Source organism: Hemicordylus capensis, chromosome 3, assembly GCF_027244095.1.
Source record: "Hemicordylus capensis ecotype Gifberg chromosome 3, rHemCap1.1.pri, whole genome shotgun sequence".
In the NCBI taxonomy this organism is placed as follows: Eukaryota; Metazoa; Chordata; class Lepidosauria; order Squamata; family Cordylidae; genus Hemicordylus; species Hemicordylus capensis.
Genome location: NC_069659.1, coordinates 296,991,786 through 297,014,890, shown reverse-complemented (window position 1 = coordinate 297,014,890; position 23,105 = coordinate 296,991,786). Strand labels below are relative to the sequence as shown.

General features: G+C 45.5%; 1 long non-coding RNA gene across 1 annotated transcript; it reads right to left on the bottom strand.

Annotated features, from left to right (window-relative positions):
* Nucleotides 1-1,144: 1,144 nt before the first annotated feature.
* LOC128351990 (uncharacterized) lies at nucleotides 1,145-23,003 on the bottom strand. The gene is made up of 3 exons (XR_008320162.1): nucleotides 22,856-23,003; nucleotides 4,174-4,296; nucleotides 1,145-1,563 (listed from the first exon to the last, which is right to left on the bottom strand). It is a non-coding gene; the product is annotated as an uncharacterized LOC128351990 (long non-coding RNA).
* Nucleotides 23,004-23,105: the final 102 nt, after the last annotated feature.

Genomic DNA, 23,105 nt, shown 5'->3' with positions numbered 1-23,105 from the left:
CCCTGGGTTCTGTGGAGGTGGGTATCCATTGGTGCTCTTGGGTGATTTAATTAGAATGGGAGCTCTGAGTCTGTGCTCTTCAATATTCATTCTAATCATGCATGAAGATTGAAGTGGAAAAATAGTCAGCCCATCTCTTCCCCCGCACCTCATTTCACCCTGCAGTGAGAAAAGGCTACCAGAGAGTGGGGGCGATACATCACAGAAGATGGGAACCAGGCAAGAAAAGCACCTTGCACTCATTAGTGCTATTAAAACATAGGCTTCTGGAATATAGATGGGTTTTAAGAAAGTGCCTCTGGCCTGTACTTGTGGTTTTCTCCTTTTGAAATTGCTTTCTTAAAGCTACTGACGCTCTTATTTGGATCCTAGGTTTTGCCCTGCTATGTTCCTCACCATCTCCCCACCCCACCCCTTTCTGTTCTATGCCAAACAGCTGACAATTGTCCTTGCACTTCAAGGACATAGATATCACATCCTTGGACCAATATTTGGGGGCAACTAATAAGAACAGGTGATGTTAATAGCAGTAGCTGACATCCAAACCAATGAAGAGCATTGCTTGTGAAAGGAGGTGGGATTTTTACTACCACCTTCCCTTCCCTATATCAGGCAGCAGTGATATAGGCAGATGCTGAAAGGCATCATCTCATACTGCGTGGGAGGAGGCAATGGTGAACCCCTCCTGTATTCTACCAAAGACAACCACAGGGCTCTGTGGTTGCCAGGAGTCGACCAACTCAACGACAACACACTTTACCTTTCTCTCTTCCCCTGGAAGGACTCTCTAAGCTATGTAAAATATTAGGACATACATTTGGATGTCACAGGGTACTTTGGTTCCAGGCAAGGTCATTGAAATTTGCACACGCGCGCGCGCGCGCGCGCGCGCGCGCACACACACACACACACACACACACACACACACACACACACACACACACACACCTGTGCTGGTGCAGCATTAGTCTGGAACTCTTCAGAAACACACCAATGTTTCTCTTGTAGCACTGGCATTTCAGTAGTCTGTATGCCAACCAGTGTTTGGATTTGGATGACCATGCAGCGGGGCTCTGTTCAATCCTGCTGACTTCTAGATTTTAGGAACAGGGGTATTTATATACACACACACACACACACACACACACACACACACACACACACACACACGTTTAAAGCACAACAAACAAACCAAGCTGAGCTTATCATGATCCAACCTGTGCAGTTTTGCAAGATGGATTTTAAACAAATCTCCTGCTGCCACTTCCTTTGATGCCATTAACTGATCCTGTAAATTCTGATTGTTTCCACAGATATCGGTTGAAGAAATGTGCCTTGTGCAAAATGGTCCTCACAGGGGATGGAAGCCAAGAGTCATATCTTGGAGTTATACACTAACCCAGCCAGGAGCAGCTCAGCTACCTGTCCTATGTCACAAACATTTTGACCCATGTGGGGAAAGTGGAAAATCAAAAATGAAAATGCCTCATCTCTTTCATTCTGAATGTCTGCATATTCAGTATTCCGTCCTGTAATCCTGAAGAAAACAAGCTTTCTGGATCCCTGAAACAAATGAATAAAAATTGTACATTCATTGGGCAACTTCCCCACTCCCAACAACAGAAAAGGCTCTCAGTACGGATTTCCACAGGGGTTTGCATTGTTTATTTTGCTTGCATCCATACTGGCATGTTTTATACAATCCAATGCTCTGTCAACTATACACTCACTGTTAAGATTCAACTTTGATCCAAAGCTGTATTTGTCTTTCATTTTAATTGACAGATTGGACTGTGCATTATGGAGGTGTTAATTAAGGGATGGACACAGATTCAGAAGTGTCACTGACTGGTTTCCATTCTGAATGATAGTACACAATTGAAACAACCAGAAACAGAAAGCAGAATATATGAAAGGATTCTTACAAGGTAGGCAGAGTGGACTGTACAATATAATAGTAGAATTTCCCTTCTTTGAGCTTTGGCAAAAAGGTGCAGGAATTTCTGGGTTTAAACTGTCTTGTCAATTCTGGGATTTTAAATGAAGACTTATCTTCGTGTACAATAGAGATCCCAATATTTCCCTAAAGCAGATATATCTAGACTGTTTTTGAGTTCAAAGCAAGATTCACTGGCTGAGAATCTATCCTCTGTATTATGCAAAAGGCTGGTCTCTGGACAGTTATAATTAATTTTCTTGCTAAAGTAATATCTGAATCTCTTGTGTGACAACACATCTTTAACATAACTGGATTATCACCAGGAGCTTATATCTGGGGTTCATGAATATTTATCTAGGTCTAAACGAATGAATACAGGCTCGGCAAATACAATATGATTTGGGTGAGATCTGCATGGACATTTTCAGGAAGGAAATCGATCTTTATCCTGTTGTGATTCCTGTAGGATTGGACCCTGTGTGTGCAAGTGTGCTGGAGACACATGTTTGCCCTTGGATGCAATCATCCATGTAATTATCTTATGAGTGATAGAAATGGGGCAAAACCACATTACCATTATGATACCTTGTGCAAGGCAGTTGATCAAGGTGACAATTGAAAATTAATCACAAAAAGGAAGGGAAGTCAGGAAACTCCTTTGGATGGAAGGGGGAGATTTAATTGATTCTACAGGCAGCCAATCAAAGCTAGCTTTCTTGCCATGGCATGGATCATCTAAAAGGAATGCTAAAGCTGTTAACAAAGTGTTCTGTGTATCTTTGCACACCAATCCCACAGTACTTCTTTAGATATTAAAAAAAAGTGTTACTTTCATTAAGAATATATTTATAATTTTCAAACAAAATAAGGGTGCATATAGCCAGGGGTGTCGCTAGGGGAGATAGGGCCCATGTTCACCCCTCTCTCTGGCAGCCCCTCAGAGTGAGGGAGATAATGAAGAAAATAGGGAGGGGTGGAGCTGGAGGGCCCTCAGGAGCTGGAGGGGTGTTCTTTGAACCCTTTCGCTCAGTTATTGCTACACCCCTGCATAGAGCTGAATGTGATATGTGATGAACAACACTTCTGGGGTTGTTTCCCAGGTTTTCAAAGCTATACAAGGCGCTTTCCAGATTAGCTGCTCATCAGCAGCAAAATGCCTCTGTTCGGGCAAGTTGCATTGAAAAAATAAACAGCAGGGGGAGCAGTCTTGCAGAAACTAACAACCCAAAAAAACAGCAACTATATTCCAGAAACAGCAACTATATGCCAGTTATAAGACCCCCCCAGCTCTTTATTGCAGCGATTAAATTTGAGACAAGGCATTGGAATATGTGAACAGCATCCTGCTGTCCGCATAGAGATTGCGGTGTCATTTATTTATTTATTTATTTGATTTATATACCACCCTTCCAAAATAGATCAGGGCAGTTTACAACAGAATAAAAACAAGTAAAACCAGTTAACAATTAAAATCAAAACTATAAAACCAGAATAAAACCAATTAAACATTCAAACAGCTAAAAACCCTGGAGAAACCAGGGCAAACATTAAAAACAATTTAAAAAAAATTAAAAACCATGAAAGGCCAAGCCAAACAGATGGGTTTTAAGGGCTCTCTTGAAGGTCAGTAAGATTACGAATTTCTGCTGGGAGTGCATTCCACAGCCCTGGAGCAGCTACAGAGAAGGCCTGCCTCTGAGTCGCCACCAAACTAACCGGTGGTAACTGGAGACGGACCTTCTCAGATGACCTTAACGTGTGGTGGGGATCATGTAAAAGAAGGCGCTCTCTAAGCTATCTCGGGCCCAAGCCATCCAGGGCTTTAAAGGTAATAACCAGCACTTTGTATTTTGCCCGGAAACATATCAGCAGCCAGTGTAACTGTTTCACAACAGGCATAATATGGTCTCTCCGGGTTGCCCCAGAGACCAATCTGGCTGCTGCATTCTGAACTAACTGAAGTTTCCGGACTACATACAAAGGCAGCCCCACGTAGAGCGCATTGCAATAGTCAAGCCTGGAGGTTACTAGCTGATGCACCACTGTTTTGAGGCCATCCTCTTCAAGGAATAGGTGCAGCTGTCGAATCAGCTGAAGCTGATAGAAAGCACTCCTGGCCATGGCCTCCACCTGAGATACCAGGGTGAGGCCTGGGTCCAGGAGTACTCCCAAGCTGCACACCTGCTCCTTCTGGGGGAGTGTAATCCCATCCAGCACAGGAAGATCTAACTCACCCCTCAGATTCTGAGCCCCCACAATGAGCAGCTCCGTCTTGCTTGGATTCAGCTTCCATTTGTTCTCCCTCATCCAGCCCATTACAGCCTGTAGGCAGGCATTTAGAGAATGAGTGCCATTTCCTGAAGATGAAAAGGAGAAGTAGATTTAGGTGTCATCAGCATACTAATAACACCCAGCACCAAATCTCCTGATGACCTCACCCAGCAGTTTCATGTAGATGTTAAAAAGCATTGGTGACAGAATGGAGCCCTGTGGGACTCCATATAACAGCAGAACGCAGTCATGATGCAGGAAGTGTGGAAGCATACTTCTGAGATACGTCCTGACCCCGTTGTAGGGTCTAGTCTGGAAAAGACCCAGGAGGCCCTCTTTATTTGTGGGGGTGCTGTTCCCGCTTATTTCCATAGATAATGAAACCGAGAATAAAGAGATCTTAACCCTAGGGATTGGAGGGTGAGGTTCCTAAGCACACTGAAGTGTGCTGAAAATCACAAGAAAAAGTGTGTGTGTGTGGGGGGAATAATCACAGTACCTTGTTCTCCAGCAATGCCTTCTACATCCTCTGATTTTTGATCTTTTTTGAGAGGTTTTGCAGAAAAAAAACAAAGTGGCTCAGGCTACAAAATGGCAGCATGAAATGATGTCAGAAGTCATTTTTGGTCCCTCAAGAACTGCAGATAGGCAAAAATAATCCTATTTTTGTTGGGAGTTTTCTATAGACATTGAGGCTATTCTCATGAGCAGCAGAAACCAGGCTAAGGGAGCCAGAGGTGCTCTAACCTGAGGACCTTGGGGACCCAGACTGTGGACTCCAAGGTCCGGGGGGGCCCTCAAATGGATGGGGGGCCTCTGGGGGGCCTCCTTCCACCACCACGTGCCCACCCCACCACTGCCCCACCTCACGAAAATTTGCCTTCCTTTAGCTGCCAATGTGTGCGGGTGGGGGGTGAGCCAGGCAGGCCTTCCCCCGGCCCATGGCAGCAGCAGTGGCCAGAGTGGCTGCTGGGCAAGCCTGTCTGGCCCAGCAATCCTTGAAAACTGTGAGGCACTGTAGAGCGCCTGCACCTCACAGTTTGCAAGGACTGCTGGGCCAGACAGGCATGGCCAGCAGCTGCTCTGGCCACCACTGCCGCCACAAGTTGGGGGGAGGCCTGCTCAGCTCAAACCGCCCCCCCCCGGCCATGCACATTGGTGGCTAAAGGAAGGTAACTTTTCCACTGGGCGATGGGGTGGTGGCAGGAGCCCCCCCATGCAGGGGGGCCTTGCAGCAGGGGGGGCCTCACGACAGGGCAGTCCAGGCACCACTTTTGGCTAGGTGCACCCCTGAAGGGAGCCCAGCCTGGTTTCTGCTGCTCGTGTGCTGCAACGGGAGCCAAGTGGCTCCCTACAGCCAGCCTTCTTAAATGCCTACAACTAACAGCCTCATGTAGTCAGAAAGAGAGAAGCTCTCCATTTGAAATTCAAGAGAGCAAGTAAGAAGGCTAAACTGAAACTTAGACTCCACCCCCAAGCCTGAAATCAGACACATAGACAAGCGTGCCCTGGGTCAGAACAGAGACAATGAGGTGCTCTGCACGAGCAGTGTGGATACCTGCAGAGGGTTTGCGGGGAGAGCAGGCTTGACCTGATCTCCCTGCACACGAGCTGGAAGCTCGCCCTGGGTGCCAGGATCGGCCACCCACACAGTTACCGGCTCCATCACAGAGCCAGTTGGGGTGGCTGGGATCGGGGGCTTCCCGGCCCCTGGAAGTCCCAAAATGTCCCGCGCAAGTGCATGGGGCACATGCTCCGCTAACCCCATTTGTTTTGGCTGTGTGTTGCCACGGCAGCAGCTCACGAGTAGACCCCCAATGGAGAGGCTACAACAAGCCTCCCAGAATTGGGGGATCCCTAGAATGCCCCGTGCATTCCCCCATTTTCTCCTCCTCCTTTCCCTCCCTTTTCCTTTCTGAATCCACCCTCCCCTCCCAAACACTCTCTACAGGATCCATACTGTGACAAACTTCTAAACAACAAAACAAAATAGATACTGGATAAAATACATTAGTTTATTGTTTTCTTAACCTATGTTTAATTAGTAATAAATATCAAATTCTTTTTTCTCAGTTAAAGTAAGCCTCCTTCGAAATCACTTGTACAAGATAGGCAATTACTCTGCAACAATTTTCGTCCTGCAAATAAAGAAACTGGGTTCCTATGACCCAACCGCAGATATGCAAAACCATGGGTGCCAGAATCATGGATAACAAGGGCCACCTTGTTTTGATTCCAGATAAGGAAATTTCCATGGAGGAAAGCAGGGGCAGAGCCACTATTGAGCAAATAGGTTCAAATAAATCAAGCCGCCCCCAAAGAGGGGCCGCACCTGGTGCCCGAGCCATGCCCCCTGCATCTGACGTCAGATGCAGGAGGTGTATCTTTGCTTGCAAATGGGGCACGGGGCCCAGTTTACAGGCAAAATGCCCTGCCAGTGCCACATTCGCAGCGCGGACAGAGTGGCTTTCCTTGCCTAAAGAGCAGAGAGAATCGCTCCCAGCCGTGCTGCGATTGTGTTGCTGGCCAGGGATTATGCTCACAAATGGGGCCACACAGCCCCATTTGTGAGCTGAACCAGCACTGTGTTCACAGTGTGGCTTGGAGTGACTCTCCCTGGCTTTTAGGCAGGGAGAACCGCTCCAGCTACGCTGCGAATGCGGTGCTGCCCAGGGGGTTTTGCTTGCAAGCAAGCCCACCCCCTGCATCTGATGTCAGACATGGGGGTGGGGCAAAGGGCCGCAGTGGCAGGCTGGACCTGGGCCACTGCTGGCCTCCCTCTGCCCCTTTTGGAAAGCATAGTTTTATGAGGGCTTTTGCTTTCAAAATTTTTACATTTTCATCTGCCTTTGGTAACCCTTTGTCTTCAAAGAGAACAAAAGCTTTTACCTTTAGTGGCAGGAAAAAAGCAAAACCCAAGGAGTTAGCAATGCACTCAGCTGCAGAGTGGAATGATAATCATGTGACCAATGCATCCAACTGGAACCTTTACACCACCTCAGATGATGACCAGAGGTGCTTTTGCACAGCTTTGTCTACTGCACCAACTGTGTCCTTTTCTTGAGAAGGCAGATCTGGCCACAGTATCCTACGCCTTAGTCACATCACCCCTGCTAACTGGGCAAAGAGGCACCTTTTACCGTGGTGATTCTCTTTATTTAGCAGGGGGAGAGTAACTGGCCCTATCCACCCCCAGCACAGTACTTCCAGTGACTGTTGCTGGTGTGTGTCTTATGTTTCTTTTTAGAATGTGAGCCCTTTGGGGACAGGGAGCCATCTTATTTGTTTGTTATTTCTCTTTGTAAACCGCCCTGAGCCATTTTTGGAAGGGCGGTATAGAAATTGAATTATTATTATTATTATTATTATTATTATTATTATTATTATTATTATTATGGCTAGGTTACTGTAACATGCTGTACATAGGGCTGCCATTCAAGAAAATTCAGAAACTGCATTTAGTGCAAAATACGGCAGCTAGGATTTTATCTGGAGCTGCCTGCTGGAATAATATTACACCCATTTTGAAAGAGCTGCACTGGTTATCAATTTGTTTTTGGTTCCAATGCAAGGTGCTAGTTTTGACCATTAAAACCCTTAACTGTTTGGGCCATGGATATCTGATGAAAGACCTGCTCCCAAGGGTTTCTGCCCACTTGACAAGATCATTGGGGATCTGCTCTGCATGCTGACGGTGAGAGAGGCTTGGCTGTGGAGCATGTGAGACAGGGGCTTCTCGTTCATTGCCCCCAGGCTTTGGAATGCTCTCCCAGCTGGCATCCACTCCTCAGCTTCCATCACAGTCTCTTCGCCCATGCTTTTATATGAGACTACAGTTTTTACTGCTGCTGCTGCTTTGTGTTTGCTTTGTGTTTTCTGTGCTACTGTGATATATATATATATATATATATATATATATATATATATATATATATATACACACACACTTTTTGTATTTTAATTGCATCAATCTGCCACTCAAAGAACACCTCAGACTGAGCTGTCAAACTCTCCTTTGTTGACATCTGGGTGGATTTACGGAAATCCGCCTGGCAGACATTTTAAAAAAACCACACAGACAAAAGTGCAAGTAAGCCAAATTGTCAGCAATGGCCCCTCCGCACATCAAAGGAAAATGTCAGGTTTTCTTCAAAAGCCACTGGAAATATAGGATTTTAAAAAGCTGGGCTTACTGTGGACTAAGCCAGAATGCCCAGCCTCGCTTCGGAGGAAAACAGAGTAATGTCTGTTTTACATCCATCTGCCTCCCTCATATTTGGGGGTGACTGTAATGCAAGATTGAATCAAAATGATCCACTCCTGTTTGATAACTTTGCCTTGAGCCCTCCAGATCCAGGTATCAACACCCATATTCTAGAGCGTGCCTCTTTAGATAAGATAGGCAATCTTGCTGGATGTATGTTTTTACAAACTATTAATAACCTATATTTATTTATGTTAAATGGGGCGATAAAATGAGATTACCCAGGCCAGTTTACCTTCTCTTCAGGGGGCAGACGCTCAGGTATTGATTACATAGCGACATCTTGAGATCTTCTAGGGAGGATAATAGAATTTAAGATCGTACCGAGACCTGAAAGTGATCGTTTCCCTCTCATTTTGGTCTGCAATTCATCTGGTTTAGATTCAAAAAAGGCATTATGTAATTCAAATGAGTACTATAAAACCAACACAGGCTTAGGGTGGCAGAAGATTAAATGGACACAACATTCTGCCCAGGCAATTAACGACTGGTGCAATTCAGAATCGGAGATGAGGATACGTGATTTTTTAATGGGACATCTGGGAACTGTAGAATGCTCCCCAGGTAAATCTGCAGGCTATTCACTAGTAAACCATACAGGGATGGTTTCTAATTATGAATATTTAATTTTCCATCTTAAGCCCTTATTGGTGAAACTGAGTATGAGGAGAGCGGACAGTCAGGCTAAAAAATAACAAGAAATGGTTTGACCAGGAGTGCATTCTTGCTAAAAGAGCATTAATTCAACTTTCAAACTGCCTCAAACAAAATTTTTCACCATACCTAGAGCAAGAAATGGCACAGTGTAAAAGAGAATACAAATCCCTCTTAAGATTTAAACAGGAAGCAGCCATGAAAGAGCGCTGGGCAGCGGTTATAAATGCTGTCAAAAACAACAACTTGATTGGCTTTTGGCGGTTAACCACACCACATGCTTACCCCTATAGACATATTCCCATTTCGGCTGATCAATGGGAGAACCATTTTGCGGCATTGTATAGTGAACCAATACCTTCCCTGCCATTGGATATCTCTTTGACTTCTTTGTCACATTGGCCCTCAGTCACAACTCATGAAGTTAAATGTCTAATTACACAGCTAAAGAGAGGGAAATCACCGGGTAATGATTTCATTTCCCCAGATTTTTTGTTATCTAATATAGATTGGTGGGCCCCAATTTTGGCAGCTTTGTTTACATACATAGACCGTACCGCCCATATTCCTAAAGATTGGGGGCTTGCGGTTGTCATCCTGATCCACAAAAAAGGGAGTATGGGACGACCCTATGAACTATAGACCGATAAGTCTGCTTAGCGTAATTAGTAAACTTTACGCAAAACATCTGTGTGTTAAACTTTGTGAATGGATGGACCAGGAGGGCATTTTAGAACAGGAAAAAGCAGGGTTTAGAGTAGGTAGGTCGGTGTTGGACCACTGCATTGTGTTGCAATATTTAATCAAAAAATATGTGCATATAAGGAAAACCCCACTTTATGCTGCTTTCATTGATTTTCAGATGGCATTTGACTCTATTTCAAGAGGCATTCTTTGGGCAAAACTGTTTCAAACATCAGTTGATAGGAGGCTATTGTTATTAATCCACAGACTTCATGAAAACTCAACTCTCTGTGTACGCCTTGATTACATGGGTCATCTCTCAAAGAAGATACCCACAAAAAAGGGAGTCAGACAGGGCTGCATATATTAGCCCCTTTTTTATTTAATTTCTATGTGAATGGCTTAATCCAGCGGCTACAAGGTACGGATACACATGCCCCCAAACTGGCTGATAAATATCTATCAATTCTTATGTACACCGATGATGCAGTGATCCTGTCCCAAACCAGAATAGGTTTAAAGAAAGCTCTGGGAGTGCTGGCTGATTACTGTAAAGAAGTGCCGCTAGTAATAAATTACACCAAAACTAAGATTCTCCATTTTAGTACAAAAAAATCATAGCTTTAACTGGTCAATCGATGGCCGTAGAATAAACCAGGTAAAGTGATTTAAATACCTAGGGGTAGTTTTTCAGTTCAATGGCCATAAAACTGCCCATATGAGATAAGGCCAAACACAGTACTACAGATATACTGAGATTTTTTTGGTCTCAGGGGGGACATTACATTCCAGCTGCCATTAAACTTTACACGGCCAAAGTAGTCCCTCAACTTCTTCATGGGACACAATTGGGGTCATATTCTGACTTTAACGAACTTGAAAAAATCCAAACAGGTTTTTTGAGAACGCTATTTGACGTACCTAATTGTGTGCCCAATGTGGTAGTTCGCCGGGAGGCAGGCCTACTCAAATTGGAATCTAGGGCATGGCTAATAAGAATATTTTACTAGATTAAACTCCATCTTTACTCGACGGGACTAATTCCTAAGTTCTTATCAGTTGAGCCGCAATCATCCTGGAGTAGGAAGATAACAGGCAAACTTAGTCAAAGTGGACTATCTCCTGCCCTACTGCTGGAGGCCGGCGAAAACATGGCCCGTAGACTGGTGAGACAGAGATTGATAGACATAGATTTACAAACTGAGAAGGCCAGCTTACCGCTTTTCTACAAATCAATCTATGCTAAGGCGGATCTTACTCCAGCAGCATACTTATTTACAATCACCTTAAGTATCACCTTAGATGGGCCTTCTCTAGGGCTAGGTTCAACGTTTTCCCATCAGCTTTACTGTACGGGAAATACGCAAAATTACCCTATGAAGAAAGGATATGTTCTTGTGATCAGGCAGTCAAAACTATGGCCCACATTTTATTGAAATGCCCTATATATCAGGACATAAGGCATCAATTAATTGGTCCATTATTAAAAGATCTGAATGGAAAAGACAATGATCTCATGGTAACGTACTTATTAGATGACAAGGATATAACAACTTCTGCCACAGTAGTCAAGTTTTGTTATGTGGCCTCAAGATTACGGCCCTCAAAGGAATAGAGTCTCTAAGGCTTCTGGGAAGCTACAATATGCACATGTACTCCATTTTAAGCGATTAACTGGTTTTTATTTAATGTTTCAAATTTTCTGAAAGTATGTTTTGTTTTCTCTTTTTTGTAAATGTAAATGTGTTGTATCATTTGGTCAAAGACCGTAAATAAATACTAAACTAAACACACACACAAAAGTGTGAGTAAGCCGAATTGTCAGCAATGGCCCCTCCGCACATCAAAGGAAAACGTCAGGTTTTCTTCAAAAGCCACTGGAAATAAAGGATTTTTTAAAGCCGGACTTATTATGGACTAAGCCAGAATGCCCAGCCTCGCTTCGGAGGAAAACAGTAATGTCTGTACTGGTCCATGATACGTTGGGGTAAATACAACTAATATGTGGACTGGCGCACTCCAGTCCAGAGTGGATTTGAATTAAAAGCCATGTGTGTAAAGCCTCCAGGTGTTCTTGCTTTCTGCCATAGGAAGCTTTCTGAGGGAATTGTACAGACTTATACTGATATGGGAAAAATTGCATGAGGGTTCACAGAACATGTAGATTTGGCCAAATGGGGTGCCGACTTTTATTTATATGGTAGATAAATTAATTTTTATGGAAAATATATATCTCACCTTTCTCGCTGCATGAGACTACATCACATAAACCAAAATGTGTACCCCTAATTTCAGCTCATCCCAAGTTCCATATAATAGCCATTTCTGGCTCTTCATGTCCTTTACTTGGATATACCATTTCCATGCTTCATGTCAACATGGCCTTTGAATGTAATTCAGAAACATCAGTTAGTTCAAAATGCAGCAGTCAGATCGGTCTCTTGGGTTTCTCAAAGAGACCATATTATGCCTGTTTTAAAACAGTTGCATTGGCTACCAGTATGTTTTTGAGCAAAATGCAAAGTGTTGGTAATTATCTTTAACCCTCATCAAGATTTGGGGGTAGATTTCCACCCCCAGCTGCATTAAAGGTGTGTAAAAAAGCAAACCACTGCACTCCTAGCTATGCTCTTGTACACTCTAGTACACAATATATCTACAAGTAAGGCCCCTCACCAGTTATGATATTATGTTATTAATAAAAATATGACACAGGGTAGAAAACTACCCCAAAATGAATGAGCTTCCTATGGTGGGGAGGTGTTTTTTTTTAATCTCATTCCCATTATAAGTCAGTTGGGAGAAAAATCACCCCAGGAATGAATGGGCTTAAATGGTGGGGTGGTTTCTATCCCATACCCATGTTAAGCCATTTGGGATGGGGGAGAACACCCTGTTTCTCTTTGGAAACTTCAGTTTTGTTTCCCCTGTTAATGATGATAGTGTTTCAAAACTGTTCTAAGGCACAGCATAATTCTGTTCTCTCAAATTATGACAGATGAAACCAGCCCCTCCCACAATGTCAGACCTAGCGTTTGTAACAAGTAAAGCATTTGGAAGCACCTGATTTCATGGAAGCAGGGATTTTAGCCAGCAGAACAAAGGCAAAAGGATCACAATGGCAGCAACCACAACATGACAGCTTCAGTAAGCCTGGCATCAGTGGATCAACCATCCACAGTACATCTTGGGTCTTTCCCCATTTCTCCTAGTGAGATACAGCCTAGAAGGGGGTGGAGTTGAAGCTTTGTTCCAGGTGGAGAGAGCAAGATGGTGTAGTGTAGAGGTGGGATGTGTGGCACTGAATAGTGTGCTGAAGTTTACTCACCTAGCAGTGAAGATGCCAAGATAATTTGTTACACAACAAGCAAAAATGGTGGTCTACAACCAATCTGTAAGGCTCTCCACACTGCTCGTGTGGAGAGCCTAAAGGGGGGTTGTGGGGAGAGCGGATCCGTTCTCCTCAAAGACTATTGCCTAGCTTGCCCGATCCGGCCACCCAGATGATTACCAGCTCCATCATGGAGCCAGTTGGGCTGGCAGGGTTGGGGGGCCTCCCAGAAGTCTCAGAATGCCCTGCACAAGTGCATGGGACATTCTGGGGAGACTCCTAATGCTGGGAGGCTTGTTGTAGCCTCCCCGTCGGGGGGGGCTACTCATGAGTCGCTGCAGTGAGAACCAGCTTCTTCAATTGGTGAAATTGTTCAGGCTTTCAAGCTTCACAGAGTACTAGATATCATGGAACTGAAGCTGTTTCTCTTTACTTGTTGGCTACTTGGACCTTCTTGTTTCCCAGAAAGACTGGACTATCTTCACTCTTCAGAGTTAGAGCAATGAATGGTTTTTTTTAAAAAAAATCTTGAATGAACTAGCAGATATATGTAACGTGAAATGTTTGAGTGAGGTATGTAAACTTTGACTCAGCTGCAGTACTTTGCAGAGTTGCTCTTATCAATCAGAGTGGTTAATATGTGCTGAAGCATCAGAAAGACTTCAAAGCTCTTATCGTTGCTTCCCTTCTGCATCTCACGGAGTCACAGGCACTTTGTTCCAAAAAAAAAGAAAAAGAAAAAGAAAAAGAAAAATAAGCTTGCAATTTATCTTTATTCTTTCAGTGAAAGGGACAAAGTTCTTCCATTATTGTTCTAACTGGTTTTCTCTTTGCCAAGGGAATTATTAGATTTTCCTCCATTAGGAAAATCCTCCATTATTAGATTTTTACTCTTTTTCTTAGTCTGGTTGCCAAATTAAGCTTCATCTCGCCTGATTTTCTTTCATACTGCATTTCAGTTTAGTCTTCAAATTGTTCGAGCACACAAGTAATTGCCCTGCTTGCCACTGCCCCCTTTACCAAGATAAGTCACTTGATCTCCTCCAGTAGCAGTTAGTGAAGCTAGCCCAGCTATTCCAAGTCCATATGTCACCCTGAGGCTGTTTCTGTCCAGAATATCTTCAGCAATTAATAGACCAGTTTGTGAAACCACAAAGCCATCTTGGAAATGCATTTAAATGACTAGCACTAATTAGTATTAATGTGGTGATTTATCACCTGATATTTTAAATATTGGCTTGTGGGATATGACAGCCTCATTTAACACAAAGCCAACTGTGTAGAGAAAGAGTGTTGCTTCGGATTGGTTATCCTGCCCTCCCACAGGGAGACTGGATTGTTTCCAAAACTTAATGCTGCATTCTGAGATGAACGCAGTTGCCTAGGCCATCACCTTATTGCTAATATTGTCTCCACCCAGTATGTCCCTAATTGCTGATATTACCTTCACCCTTTAGTAGTATTTTCAGTATCCTGATCCATGCTGAGGAGGACTTTTTAAAATTTATTTGGTGTTATTGTTTGCAATAGAAGTTTGACTGTCCTCTCTTTTACATTTGTTTTAATCTCATGCTGGTCGCTGACCGAAATAAAGAGATTGAATTGAATACCTTCACCCAGAAGGAGCACATGACTACTATTACATCTTTATCAGACCCTTGGTTGTGTACAGTACTGCCTCTGCCCCAAAGGCTTCAGGATGAGAAGGCCATACAACAGAACTGGGGGAACTGTTTTGCTGTAGCAGCCTATGTAACAAGCAGCCTTGTTATTAAACCCATCCCCCAGAGGAACTCTCTGTGCTATTTACTCACCTGATCTGTGGTGTTGGGGCAGGCCTCCCCCCACTTTTTTTCTTTTACATTTTTGTCAAGCCTTTGCAGAAAGCATCAGATTCCACAGTGCTTGGTGTTCCTAGCACTGGCTGCTTGGGCTGCCATCTTGTTTTATTTATTTATTTATATATTTATTGTTTGTTTGTTTGTTACACTTCTATATCACCCTATCTAAAGGCTCTGGGTGGTGAACAACACATAAAATACAACAAACACCATAAAACCAATTAAAATGCTTAAAAACAATTTTAAAACCTTGGAAGGCCAGGCCAAACAAGTAAGTCTTTAGGGCTCTCTTGTAGGCCAACAACGAGCCCAGACTCCAGATATCTGCCGGGAGTGCATTCCATAGACCAGAGGCAGCTACAGAGAAGGCCCGGCTCCGAGTCGCCACCGGATGTGCTAGTGGTAACTGGAGACAGACATCTCCAGATGACCTCAGCGTGCGATGAGGATCATACGGAAGAAGGCACTCTCTCAGGTAACCCAGACCTAAGCCATTTGGGTCTTTAAAAGTGACAACCAGCACTTTGTATTTTGCCCAGAAACATATTAGCAGCCAGTGCAGCTGTCAGGCATAACAGGGGCAGAGCCACCACTGGCTGAACAGGTTCAAAGAGGCTGCCACCAATCAGGGGTCATGAGTGTGGCCCCAGACATGCCCCCTGCATCTGACATCAGGCACAGAGGGTGTTATTTTGGTCTCATACAGGGCCATGCGGCCCCGTTTGGAGCCAAAATCAGCCCGCGTTGTGTTGGCAGCGCGGCCGGAGTGACTCGTCTTGCTGCCACTCCTGGTCTTGCTGCCAACGCAGCGGGGCCAATCAATATCCCTCCTAAATGGGGCCGTGCGGCCCCATATAGGAGAGAGATCAGCTTGCGCTGCATTGCCAGCATGGCCAGAATGGCTCTCCCTGCCTTTAAGGCAGGGAGAGTAGCTTGGGCCCGTGTTGCCCAACGCAACGTGGGCTGATATCCCTTCCAAATAGGGCCACGCGGCCCCATTTGGGAGGGAGACCACGCCCCGATGCTTGATGTCGTGGGGGCGTGGCTAGCCGGCCCCCTGCATCTGATGTCAGACGCGGGGGACGGGGCCAGGTGGCCACAGCGGCAGCCACACACAGGCCACTGCCAGCCTCCCTACACTGCTGAGGTCTTTCCAGGTTGCCCCAGAGACTCGTCTGGCTGTCACATTTTGAACTAATGGAAGTTTCTTAACTATGTACAAAGGCAGCCCCACATAGAGCACATTGCAATAGTCAAGACTGGGAGTTACCAGCTGCTGCACCACTGTTTTGAGATTGTTCTCTTCAAGGAATGGACGCAGCTGTCAAATCAGTCAAAATTGATGGAAAACAATCCTGGTCTAGAATGAATCTGAAGGGGCCATCTACTCTACATCTCAGGCCTTGCTTGTGACCCTGCTATTGACTGAAATCTGTTTGGTGGGGAACCAGAGGCAGGACCCTTGACTCTGCAGTGTCCTCTCAGATGAACTTCATGCTCTCTCCCTCATCATTTTTAAGTAACACTTAAAGACGTATATTTTTAGAGAGGCTTTTAATTTATTTATTCATGTATGTTCCAATGGGTTTTTCATTTGTAAATCTGGTTTTAATTGGGTCTAGTTTTAACTGGGTTTTATTTAAGTTATATTGTTTTATTTATTTTATTGTTGTGAACTGCTTGATCAGTAGTGCATTGGAGGGACAAACTATAAATATTTAAAATCAATAATAAATAGATAAATAGAACTCGGCAGGAAATTACCCTGGAGCAGTTCCTGCCTTATTCCAGGCTAAAAAAAGATGGTGACCTGAAGCAGCCTGCTGCTGTGGAACAGTATCCCCACTTAAAACACTGTGGAATCTGCTGCTGCTCACAGATGTGTGGTGGACTCTCTCTCTCTCTCTCTCTCTCTCTCTCTCTCTATATATATATATATATAGAGAGAGAGAGAGAGAGAGAGAGAGAGAGCACAAGCCCAGTGATGCTCCTCACTTGAATGTGAGCTCTAGGTCACCAATGGTGACCAGGCGAGTGGTTAGGAACAAGGTAGGGTTGAGCCTGCACAATCTCCTCAGGGGCCTAAATAGTTCTAGAAACAAAAGACATTCTACAGATATGCTGTGCTTCTCTTTTCCTGTACCAAGCTAACTATTATGCATTGGCCTTTCCCAGTGAGTTGTTAGCAATAAATAGTTGAGTTCTTCCAAGAAGTCTACTGTGTATTATATCAAGCATTTATTGCAAAGGAAATTGCTTAGAATAGTCTAATGAATTTCGGATTAGGTTTATGAAAGCTAGCTGGCCAACCCTTTTGTTAGGCAGATAATTAAGTAACTAGCTGATCCGGCACACAGCATCTGCGCCCCTAGTTCTCCCTGTCTCTCCTCACCATCTTCCTTCCCCCCTCCCTTCAGCCCCAGCCTGTTCTTCCCTTCCCAGACTGCTTTCCTTCCCCACCTGAATAGTTTCCTCGCCGGCCTGACCGCCACTTTCCTTTCCCTTCCTCTTCCTTTCCCTCCCTTGCGGCTGGCCTGGCTGGCGTTCTCCTTCCCTGCCCACTGATGGTGCTTCCCTGCCGGTGCTTTCCCTCCCCGCCCACTGGTGGTGCTTTCCTTTGGTGCCCGCCAGCTGGCAGGCCACCCCCAGTACCCCTGGCTATCTTGTGGGAGCTGCCAGACATGGGATTAGCCACGGGTACGTCTTAGAGAATTAAATATATAGATAGTTCTGAGGGCCACTAGATGCAGGAGTGCATCGAGGTAATTTTGAAGCCCAGACCTGAAGGGCTTCAGAGGAAAAAAAACCCCACACTGCTTGAGGGTGGGGGTAGGGGGTAGGGGACAAGTCAAATCATTTAAAAAAACATTTTTAAAGTGCCGCTGTGTGGTGGGGACAGGAACTGCCAGTGGGTGTGTGGGCACTTGGGGGAGGGAGGCAGTGGCAAGAGCACTTTCTCTGAGCCTGCCTGACTCCCAAATGACAGATCGGGCTGTTTTCAGCCCATTTAGGGGCTCTCTGTGCATGCACTCATGTGCACAGAGGCCCCAAATGGGCTGAAAATGGCCTGATCTGTCATTTGGGAGGCAGGCAGGCTCAGAGAAGGCGGTTTTGCTGTTGCCTCTCTCCCCTGAGTGCCCGTCCATGCCATGCAGCAACACTTTTAAAAATGTTTTTTTTTTTTACTTGCCCAGCGGGTGTGGGACAGTGGCAGGGCTCTGGGGAGGCCCCCCTCTGAATATTTGGAGGCCCCCAGAAGACAGGAGGCCACGGACCAAATCCCCATGGTCCATGGCTAAGTGCGCCTCTGACTCGATATTCCAGAATGTCACATTGATGGTTATGCAATATCCTGGGGCGGGGGAGTCATTAAGAGAGTCTTGCAGGATGCATGCATCTTTTGCCTGATCAGAAGGCCTAATGGCAGAGTTTAAGGCAGGGATGGCCAACCTGAAGCTCTCCAGCAGCTGTTGCTGGACTGGAACTTCCATTATTTCAGCTGCAATAAATTGGAGCTGGGGATGACTGCCGCTCCAGTCCAACAACTGCTGGAAAGCCTCAAGTTGCCCACCCATAGTGTAAGGTGACTCTTCTCCCTCTTTCCCCGGGCGTTGCCAGCTGTTGGAGTGATTTTGGAGTGCCATGTTTTAGAGTGGCCAGTGAAGGAGATCTAAATGGCAACCTAGCCCAGAGCTTCCCAACCTTGGATTCCCAGATGCTGTTGGACTACAAAGCCCATCACCCTCAGCCAGGGATGAGGGGAGTTATAGTCCAACCACATCTGGGAACCCAAGGTTGGGAAGCTCTGGGCTAGGCTAGGCAGTTAGCAAGAGGCACAGCGGATGCGTTGGAAGAGTCTAGAAAAGGAAGGCTGAGCAGGGAGCTGATGCACCTCAGGATGCAGGGTGGGGTCGCTGGGAATCTCGTGTATTCTCTGGATCTCATGTATTCTGCTGCTGACTTGCAGGAGATTGCTCTGCTGTTTCAACTCCATCAAATGCTCAGTTTGCATATTTGTAAACAAACCAGCGATTACAAAGATGCCATGAGTTTCTAGTGATCTCTCCTCCAAAGGAAGCCAGAACCCAAGTCATACTTCAGCTCTCTTACTTCTCATGGTGGCTACTTTTAGTAACATCATGTTACTGTGGGCACAGGGCTGTTTCTCACACATTCTTAGGTCAGTATGACCTCCTCATTTTGGGTGAGACAGGTGGTATTACTAGGTTAGGTCTGCAACTCAGGAAGGGTCTTGCGAAACAGAGGGCAGGCAGAGGCTGAGGTGCTCGCTCACACCAATGTCATGAACTGTATCATCATTGCCTGCAGATAATTAAAATGGATTTCCAGGAGCAAATGTTCCCTGCAGTGTGTGTTAACATTTCACATTTCCTTTCATCAGGCTTCCATATCTTAATCCTCTGGAAATGGCTTGGCATCACTTAAAACACCATCACAGAGCAAAAGTAAATCTATTAAGATGGAGCTGGTTTTGACATTAAACCACTGTTGGATTAATTTGCTGACCTTTGTTAGAGTTGCAGTTGTAAAAATCATCTCTACAGTCTTGCCCGAGATACCAAATGTAGATGTGAATATGGGGCCATTCCTGGAGGAAACCAGTCATGTTTATGCTTACAATTCATTACTGAAAGACTTCAATACACTGCTCCCAGGATCTTACAATGACATCTCCTATTGCCAAAAGACAACAGTATTGAGTAGAATGTTTACAATCAGATACATGGGATTCACTTACTGGAGCACTTCTCCTCCACTTGTCCATGATGACACAGATGGGAGTAGCTATAATTGAGTGGATGGGTTCAAAGAACCCAGGTACCCCAACTCCTGAGGCCCCCCCCCCCAGCTCCACGCATCACTATTTTCTTCATTATCTCCCTCAGTCTTCAAGGGTCTGCTGAGGAGAGGGGGTGAACATGGGCCCACTCTCCCCTAGCTACGCCCTTGATGATGCAGCTAGCCTTGGGTACACACAGAGGAGATTCTCATGATTGGCCAAAAGTGGGCTAAAAGAGCCTAGCCCACTTTTGGGCAAGCGTGAGAACCACCAGGCTCACAGGCGAGCCCGGTTTCCTCAAAGTGGGTAACCCGCTTAGTTAGCCCACCCCTTAGATGAGGTTAGCGGAGCAGGCACTCCACTAACCCCATCTATTTGATCGTGTATTGCAGCTCCACGCTGTGGCAACACACGAGGAGACCCCCGCCGGGAGGCTGAAAGAAGGATGCCCCATGCGCTTGTGTGGGTCTCTCCAGGATGCCCCATGCGCTCGCGTGGGGCATCCTGGAATTTCAAGGGGCCACGCGGCCCCTGATCCCTGCAGCCCAAGCCAGCTCCGTGACGGAGCCAGCAGTCATGTGGGCAGCCAATCCGACTGCCCAGGGCTGCCCAGGGCTGCCAGTGTGCTCATCTGCATGGAGAGCAGGCAAAGCCCGCTCTCCCTGCTAACCCCATTCAGGCAGGGCTCACTGATCGTGAGACTCGCCTCACAGTTTAATTTCAAAGGACACTTTTATTAATTTTTACTCTCACTGAAGAATGGGGAGAAGCCTGAGCCTATCAACATTCATCATGGTCTCTGAGCTAGATAGAATGACCAAGAGTCAAACTCAAATGTTAAATGTCAGGAGCTGAATACCTTTGATCACAGCAGCTTTTACATTGTGATATTCAAAAGCAGTTTGGTATTTCTTTAAATTTCCTTCTGGTTGCACTCTCAGTGTGAGAACCTATTATGGTATTTTTTTCTTTCCCAAACTTTGCTACATTTAACCAGTCATATTGGTAGCATTTTTAAATATAATCTCAGTCAAATTGTGACCAGCTCTTGTCTCATTCCTGTTTTTGTGTACATTCGGGTATGATGCATGTTCGTTTGTTATGTTTCTGAATGTTCTCAGACAACAGCACCAAACAAGCCTGTCTTGTATTATTTGAGTTACCAAGAAAGAACCTTTAAGACACCAGTGAATCTGCAGGTGAAAGAAGAACTTCAGCAACATACATCCAATTCACTTGCAATGGGAAGATAGATGTGTACCAGTGTTTGCTGTGTGACCATTTGCTATCTGTCCAGCTCTTATACGGGCCAAGCTTTTAATTTATCTGTGTGTAGACCCCCAGATATCTTCAAACAGTCTCCTATTATTAGAGTCTTGCACATGATCATATGGGGTTGATTTGGGGGTAAAGAGCTCCTACCCTGATCTCCACAGACAAGCAGGCTCTCTGTTTGGGTCTGCAATCTCAGCACCCCAGATGATCCAGATGGTCTCCATTGTGAAATCAGGAGCTGGGTCCTCTGAGAATCAAAAGAGCTATCCCAGCATGCATTGTGCTATCTGGAGACCGGAAACCCTCATTACATCATTAGCTGTCCCCTGATTGGCCTTGAAGGGGCAGGAGGTTGGACCAGCCATACAGAAGGCATTGCAAAGAAAGGACCATAGATGTTGGGCTATCTCTTTCATTCCTACCTCAGTAAAGAATGAGGTGCAGAAGCCACATTGAGCAAGCTGGATTGTAGGGATTTGCATGGTTCACACGAGCATTAATAGCTTAGTATGCTGCCTCCTAACTGTATGTGGATGATTGTGTGCATAATAGCTCTATTAACCTTTTTCAAAGTCTTCTATTTTCTATTGCACTGAGAGTTCCCTTTCTAACATTACTCCTGCATTCCCACAGACTTGCATCTTCTTTCCCAGATGGATCTCATGGGCTGCTCAGATGTCCAGAAGAGGCCTCATGCACTTTCTGCAATGCCACTTGCCAGCCAGCTCTTGCTTTCCATGAATAACCCATCCATTTGTATTAGTACTGTACTTTGGTGGCAAATGGGGGAAACGGTGGGTGGTTCATAGATAATAACAGCTGGCCAGCAGGTGGCACTGCAGAAATCACATTAGGATTCTTGCCGGCCATCTGAAAGGTCTGTGAAATTGCTCTGGGAAAGCAAGCCCGTGGGAATACGTGGAGTGTGTGATGTACTTGGAAGAGAGGTTTCCATCGATTGCGGGGAGGAGAAACGGAAGGACAATCCTACTCCAGAAAGATGTACTCATCAAATTGACATGTCTGCTGGGAAAATGGGGATGGCAGAAGAGGAAGGAGGGAAAGTATAGCTGAGAATTTGTCAGTCTTGTTTAAAAACATTCTGTGTTACTGAGGCAAAGATTCTGGTAAAGGATCTGTGGGAGGAAGAGGTAGAACAGTGGCCTCAGTATTATCTGAGAGAAGGCAGAAGAGACAGGGCCAAGGAAGATGCAAGTTTCTTAGGTAGGCTCCCCAGGAGTAGGGCAGCAGCATTTCCTGTTCATTCATAGCCTGGTCAAGCCGCTTGAGGTACCGTCCAGCTGTACCTCCGCTTCCATGCTCAAAGCCCTCTTACCTTGTGTTATGCTGGATGAGTGGAAGTGGCAGGGAGATCTTGCCTTGGGCTGTGTCAGAAAGGGAAGTGAAAACGTGGGTATATTCAGCTTCCATTTTTGACACACCTTGAGCTCATACAGGCTGGCCTGGCTGAGCAGAGCAGACCAAGAGGGGCAGCATGGCATAGCAGTGGGCCCTTGGAAGCCCCTGGGGTTTCGGCCAGTGCCTCACTTGGTTGACCTCTGACCAGGGACGTAACGAGGCTGGAGTGGGCCCAGAGACAAAATTTTAAAATTGGCCCCTCGCTGATACACACACACTCACTTCACGTGTGACTTGCCTCTGGGGGGGCCCTCGAGGCGTGGGGGCCCCCCAGGCAGCCGCCTCCCCTTGCCTAATGGTAGTTACGCCCCTGCCTCTGACACACACACACACAACCTCCCCTGCTGTGTTATTTGTTTGTTACAAGAGTCCTTACCTCCCAGAAGGTGACAGTGATTTACGCAATGATACCATTACCAGGCAGGTCCCCCATCCAGGTACTGCCCAAACCTAGACCTGCTTAACTTCCTTGACAGGATTACATTTCAGACTGCTCTCTGGATTTCAGAAGGTCTTGATTTCCATTACCTCCCATAGGCTTATAACATGACATCAACACAATGTTAAAAAAAAAAAAGCCAAGTCACAAAGGCTGAATGTTCACTGTGATGTCACAAAGGATTGTT